Here is a 7,663-nt window from a genome sequence, read left to right as displayed (position 1 = left end):
CTAATTAGCCCATCATTAATTAAAATTTGATTAGAAGAGTATAGTAGCGACGTAAAAATTTTGGTGTCTAAGCCCGGGTCGCTAAATGTGGCGATTAAAAATTGGGAAGTTGAAATTTGATTTTGGAATAAATAGGGAGTCGCCACCGATCCTTTTTCCTAGGTGTGATCGGACACCTATTAGGTTTCTTATTAAACAAGATAAAAGGGTGAGTTTGGGTCTACGTTAAAATCCAGAGAAAAATTAGGGTTCGGGAGTCGATTACGCGCGAGGAAGGTATTAGCACCCTCGCAACGCCCAAAAATTGGTATCTCATAAACATGTGTTGTCTAGATTTTCAAAAATACGAGTTCAATGTAACGTTTAGTCGAGATCCGAAAAAGATGAAAAATCTTCAATTCTTTGGATTTTCGAGAAGGACATACCGTTTTAACACGAGTCGACTGATGTTCATCCAACATAGCGATGAAATCAGCGACATTGTGTTAAACCGACATGTTGCCTTATGTATTAAAATTAATTTGAAAAAGATTCCAAAAGTAAGAATTTAAAAATAAATAAATGATGCGAATAATGATATTATGAATAAAAAATATCAACATGGGATACTAGAACATTCGAATAACAATAACAATGACATTTGCAAAAGAAATAAAGACAAATCATGAATAAATACAAAATATACTTAGCAATAATAATAGCAGATAACATGTACATAAAATGACATGCAAAAATATAATGTACGACATATATACATGACGTATGAAAATATAATGCCTAAAAGATACATATGTGTAGTAATATTAAATATGTATATGTATATACATAGTATGAGATGAACATTATACGATATATATTAGGAATATAAAAACATGTATTTATACACTAATAATCATAAATAAAGATGTATGTACACCAAATAGTACATAATATTGAAATAATATAATAAGTGGCAATAGTGAAAATAATAAGTACACTAATGAATAATATGATATCTGAAAATAATATTAATATAAAAGTATATATACATACGTGTAATAAAATATGTGTACTAATATATAATAAAATATAATATATACATGGTATATAAAAGAGAATATGTACGTGGAAATGTATAAGAAATATATATATAACTAGTAATATTAAAGATATATACATAACATATATAGAACATTATACAATACGTACATACCTTAGAAATGATAATAAAACTATTTTGTACATTACACAAATACATGTACACATATAAATATATATAAATAATAGTATTAGAAATATACCATATAATATTAGATATATATATATATATATATATAATAGTATGAAAGAAAAATATAACTAATAATATTAAAATATATATAATAATATATATAAAATATAATATTAAGAACTTATATACATCACGTATGTAAAAAAATACATATAATATTACAACATTTACATGATATATACATATTAGAAATAAATAACAACTAATAATAATAATATTAGAAATATAATGAGTTATGAAAACGAATATAATATAATAGTAATATTAAAATAAAGTAATTAAAATAGTACTATATATAAATGTATGAATATATACATATATAATATACATATATTAATATTAATAATAATGCTAAAACTAGAAATAGTAATCATTAGTAGTAATAATACTTTGAAAATAATTAATATATTAATAAAAATAATAGTAATAATATTAATAATATGTAAAAAAATGAAAATAAACGAAAAAGGACTAAAATTGAACAAGAAACAAAGTTTTGGGGCTGTTTTAGAATAAAAAGAAATAAAAAAGCTAATTTGAACACGCGTAAAATAGTGGGGGACCGAAAGAGTAATTTTCCCAAGCCTTTAAAACACTGCGCTTGGCCAAGGACTAAATTGAATATCGCGACAAAGCTCAGGCCAATTTATAAATAAAAATGACTTAATTGTAAAAGGGTGAAAAGCGGAAGGACCGCGCGCATAAATAAACCATTGATAAAAAAAACACGCGGATCCTTGGTGGGTTTGGATCGGGTCGGGTCGGGTAGGCTCAAAACGGTGTCGTTTTATTCATTAAGGGGGGGACCAAAACGCACCGTTTTGGTCCCCTATATAAGTTAAAATTTTGTAAAAAAATCATTTGAGAAGGGAAGAAAAAAAAGAGAGGAGAGGAGAGAAAAGAAAGGGAGAGGAGAGGAGCTCGGTGGGACTCGGCAGGGGTCCGGTCGCCGGACGGCCGACGGACCACCGTCCGTCGCCGGGCGGTGGCCGGAAAGGTAAAAATCTGATTTTTTTTATTTTTATTTTATTATTTTTATATATTTTAATGCGTATATATATGGGAAAATAGAGTAAATCAAAACACGAATAGATTCACAATCACCTTAGGTTTAGGTTCGATTTTCGTGTTTTGGCTGCCCTATTTGATATTATTCTTGCTTCTTTTGACTTCCCTTAACTCACTACTTGTATTTTTTGTAAAAATCTATCTTTGTATTCATGAAAAATGGCGACCCTTTTACATCAGTTTGAATGGCCTTTTATAGTCGAATGTTCAAAACTATTGTTTCTTCTATTGGCTCTTGCTCTATTGTTTGTTGTTGTTTTATTCTCTTCTTGCAGTCTGAGCATGCCGAGCATGCTTGAGTGTGGCGTCTGAGGACCTGTGGCGGTATGGGGTTGTTGCAGTGGGGGTATGGGGCTTGTTGTAGTGGGGGTATGGGGCTGGTTGTAGTGGTTTGACCTGAGAACCAAATAGGGGACTTAGGGTTTTTGTATTATTTGGGTCTTTTAGTTTGAGGTTTGGGCTGGGGTAGTTGGGCTTGAGTTTAGGGGTTAGTGGGTTTAGTGGGTCTTGGTTAGTTGGGGTTATTGGGTTAGTGGGTTTTGGGTCTAGTTGTTGGGCTCCGGGTTTTGATGGGTTTCGGGATTGGGTTTAATGGGCTTAAGTGGGTCTGATATTGTTGTTTGGGTTAGCTAAGTCTAATTGTAATGTATTTGGGCCTGAGTCTTATAAACGGCCAAAAATTGGCCTATAACAGCTGCCCCTCTTTGCTCATTGTCGTGTAACGGAGATAGAGCAAAGACATAAAGAAAGGCCAATTTTGCTCCGTCTTGCTGAGTCTTGACTTCATCGGTGCTCTTCTTGTTCAAATAGTTTCCTTCTAGTCCATCTCATCTTGTAGCTTTGGTTCAATCCACCGCATTTTCTGATATATGTCTTGTAACTTCAATCTTCTCTAATGTAACTTTAAGGACATGAAATTTGCGGCTTCAATCTACTCTTTTATCACTTCAGTGAGACAAGATTCGTGATCTTCTCTTCTGTAACTCTAGCGAGGCAAGATCTGATATCCTCGATCAGCTTTACTGCAACTTCAAGGAGACCGGACCTGCAACTTTGACCTACTTCTCCGCACTTCAGGGTATCCAAATCTCAGCCGGTGAACAGGGGCTCAACTCATTTCTCGCAATATGGGTTGATTTTTGAAACATAGAAATTAAAAGCAGAAATTAAAAGGCTCAACTCACCTCTCGCAACGTGAGTTAATAATTTGAAAAGTAGATTTCGGAAAACGAAAATTAAAGGCTTAACTCACCTCTCATAATATGAGTGATCTTTGAAAAATCAAAGAAACAGAAATTGAAAATAGAAATTAAAAAGACTCAACTCACCTCTCGCAATATGAACTGATTTTTGAAAATACCTTAGCGTGCCGTAAGGCTCAACTCACCTCTCGCAATATGAGTTGATAAAAAAACAGGAATTGAAAATAGAAATTAAAAAGACTCAACTCACCTCTCGCAATATGAACTGACTTTTGAAAATACCTTAGCGTGCCGCAAGGCTCAACTCACCTCTCGCAATATGAGTTGATGAAAAAAAGGAATTGAAAATAGAAATTAAAAAGACTCAACTCATCTCTTGCAATATGAATTGACTTTTGAAAATAGAATTTGAAAATACCTCTCGCAATATGAGTCGATTTTAGATTTAATAGGAATTGAAATTACCTCAGCGTGCCCCGAGGTTCAACTCACTTCTCGCAATATGAGTTGATTTTTGAAACATAAATTGAAATTACCTCAACGTGTCTTGAGGCTCAACTCACCTCTCGCAATATGAGTTGATTTTAGGATTTAATAAGAATTGAAATTACCTCAGCGTGCCCCGAGGTTCAACTCACTTCTCGCAATATGAGTTGATTTTTGAAACATAAATTGAAATTACCTCAACGTGTCTTGAGGCTCAACTCACCTCTCGCAATATGAGTTGATTTTTGGAATATAAATTGAAATTACCTCAACGTGTCTTGAGGCTCAACTCACCTCTCGCAATATGAGCTGATTTCCTTGGAAAGCAGAAATTGAAAATACCTGTCATTTGGTAGAATTCAAGTGTCTTTCTATTTGATTCAATGCGACCCTCATTCCAGATTTCTTGCTCTGCTGGAGTACCTGTATATGCCATACATGATGTTATCATGATATGCACATGTTTGTCTTAAATGCCTTTGTGCCTACATGATTATGCAGTGCTTCTTAAGTATGTTTGTCGTTTGTCCCCCCTTTTTTGTCACGAATTTTCATGATCTGCGTCCATTGCTTTAATTCTCGACTTTTCCTCAAGCCTCGTACCCGTCTTCAAATTTCACAAGTAATCAACGTTTCTCAGGTATCACTCTTTCGCCTCTGGTTAAACTTTATCTTTGCTTTGAAGTTCTTGTATTTATCAAATTTTCATCCAGGTAATGCTTAACATCTCCTTTGTTTAGAGCATGTCATTTCACCATTTATCATGTAAATAAACACGTAATGAAAATGGTCAGGTAGGGAGAAAAAGGATATCTCATATTCCTTTATTTCAAATGTGGCAAACAAAGAAAGTTAACTGATGAAAGTACAAAAAATGTCAAAAAGAAAGGAAGGATCGTATTCAACGGATACAAATGCTCTAGATATTCGACACATGAACTCTTCACGTTCCTCAATCAAGAATCTTTTAGAGTCTGGCTCCTTGCGTAGAAGATTTCGAGCTTTCAGAGATGCTTCAAATACTGTAGTCTCACTGTTTGTCGTACAGTTTAAAACGCCTTGCCTTGTAAGCCGAATATTTGCTTCATTAGAACGCCCTCTTGGGTTTTCATCCTAATCTTTTATGTTTAACCAAAGCGCCCTTTTCGGGTTTTCGCTCTGATCCCTTTTTTTTTTTTAGATGCCCTTTTCGAGTTTTCATCTTAAGCATAATATTTCTTCACTTGCATCCGAGTTCTTTGGATTGATAGCTCTTCCCATCCATCTCGGTAAGGATCAAAGCTCTACCGAGAATGCCTTTTTACAACGTATGGTCCTTCCCAATTTGGTGCCCATTTTCCTCGCAGTCCTTTTGTATTGGGAGAATCTTTCTCAAGACGAGTTCTCCTTCATGGAATTCTCTTGGTCGTACCTTCTTGTCATGGGTGCGATCATTCTCTTTTGGTACATTTGCCCGTGACAAATCGCCCTTAGACGTTTTTCTTCAATGAGGTTCAACTGATCATATCGAGCTCAAATCCATTCTGCTTCTTCTAACTCGATTCCATCAATACTCGCAGAGAGGGATCTCAACCTCGATAGGTATACGACTTCCATTCCATATACCGGAGAGAAAGGAGTTACTCTGTAGATGTTCGCACGACAGATATGCGATATGCAAACAAAGCAAATGGAAGTTTCTCGTGCCAATCTTTATATGTCTCAGTCATTTTCCCAATGATCCTCTTGATGTTCTTGTTAGCTGCCTCAACAGCCCCGTTCATCTTTGGGCGATAGGGCAAGGAATTATGATGCTTTATTTGGGCGCTCGCACATTTCTTTCATCATCTTATTGTTCAGATTCGTGGCATTATCTGAAATGATTCTTTCAGCAAACCATACTAAGCAAATGATTTTCTTTTTCAAAAACTTGCAAACTGCGGTCTTAATCACGTTGGCAAGCAAGCGACTTCTATCCATTTTGTGAAGTAATCGATAACCACAAAATGAATCGATGTCCATTTGATGCTTTTGGAGAAATTGGCCCTATAACATCCATGCCCCACATAGAAAAAGGCCACGGAGAAGTCATGACGTGAAGGGCGAAGGGCTACATGAATTTTATCGCCATAGATTTGACATTTGTGGCATTTTTCCGCAAAACTAATACGATCACTTTCCATCGTCAACCAAGAGTAACCGAAGTCTCATAATCTTTCCGCCATACGAAACCATTGGCATGTGTCCCATGATTCCTTCATGGACATCTTCAAGTATCTTTCCGGCTTCGACATCATCCACGCATCTCAAAAGTACTTGATCCTTTCCCTTTATATAGGATATCCCCATCAAGAAGCGAATCCTGCGCCATTCTTCCGATTGTTCTTTTGTCGTTCTCATGTGCTTGTTCGGATAGCTTTGATTCTTGATATATTTTAAGATATCATAGAACCATGGTTCTCCGTCGCCTCTTTCTCAATGCTACAACAAGTGTGCGGGGACCTCGTATATGCTCATTTTGAGGGCATTATTTCGCTTCTTTACTTGCTTTGAACATTGAAGCCAAAGTGGCCAAGGCATCCGCCATTGGTTCTCTTCGTGGGAAGTAATGAAAAGTTATTTTTTGAATTCCTTGATTAATCCGACCATTAAATTGTTGTACTTAATCAATTTTGAGTCCTCACTTCCCATTCTCCACGGATTTGGTAAATCACTAGAAATTTGAGTCTCCGTATACCTCCAAGATCTCGATGTTTCGCTCGATAGTGCACGAAGCCCCATGATCTGAGCCTCATATTCTGCGATATTATTAGTACGAAGAAGTTCATCTTGCGGTGAGCGGATAATGATTCCCGTCTGGTGATACCAGGATTACTCCAATTCCATGCCCTAACGCATTCGACGCACCATCAAAGCACATCTTCCATGACCTCTCTTTTGATGACTCGATTCTATTTCTGAGATGCACATTAAGTCTTCGTCTGGGAAATCAAATCTTAAAGGCTCATATTCTTCTGTTGTTCGAGTTGTTAGAAAATCAGCTATTGCGCTTCCTTTTATCGACTTCTGACTTACATAAGCAATGTCATATTCTGAGAGGAGATACTGCCATCGCGCCATTCTTCCTGATAGTGCCGGCGATTCCATCATGTATTTTATCGGGTCCAACTTTGAAATCAACCATATCGTATGGTACAACATGTATTGTCTAAGTCTCCGAGCTACCCAAACCAGGGCGCAACAATATTTCTCAATGGACGAATACTTTGCCTCATAATCAGTGAACTTTTTCCTGAGGTAGTAGATCGCTTTTTCTTTCTTTCCTGACTCGTCGTGTTGCCCCAGTATGCAACCCATTGAACTTTCGAACACAGTCACATACAATATCAAAGGTCTTCCAGGAGTTGGCGGTACTAGCACTGGAGGACTAGACAAATATTGTTTTATCTTATCAAAGGCCACCTGGCATTCCTCGTTCTATTCTCCCGGGTTATGTTTTCGAAGAAGCCGAAAGATTGGGTCGCATTGGTTGGTAAGTTGAGCGATAAATCGGGCGATGTAGTTTAATCTCCTAAAATCCTCTAACTTCCTTTTTGCGTGCGGAGGTGGTAATTCTTGGATGGCTTTTATTTTATCCGGATCAACCTCAATACCGCTT

Source organism: Gossypium arboreum, chromosome 7, assembly GCF_025698485.1.
Source record: "Gossypium arboreum isolate Shixiya-1 chromosome 7, ASM2569848v2, whole genome shotgun sequence".
In the NCBI taxonomy this organism is placed as follows: Eukaryota; Viridiplantae; Streptophyta; class Magnoliopsida; order Malvales; family Malvaceae; genus Gossypium; species Gossypium arboreum.
Note: the sequence above shows the minus strand (reverse complement) of the source record.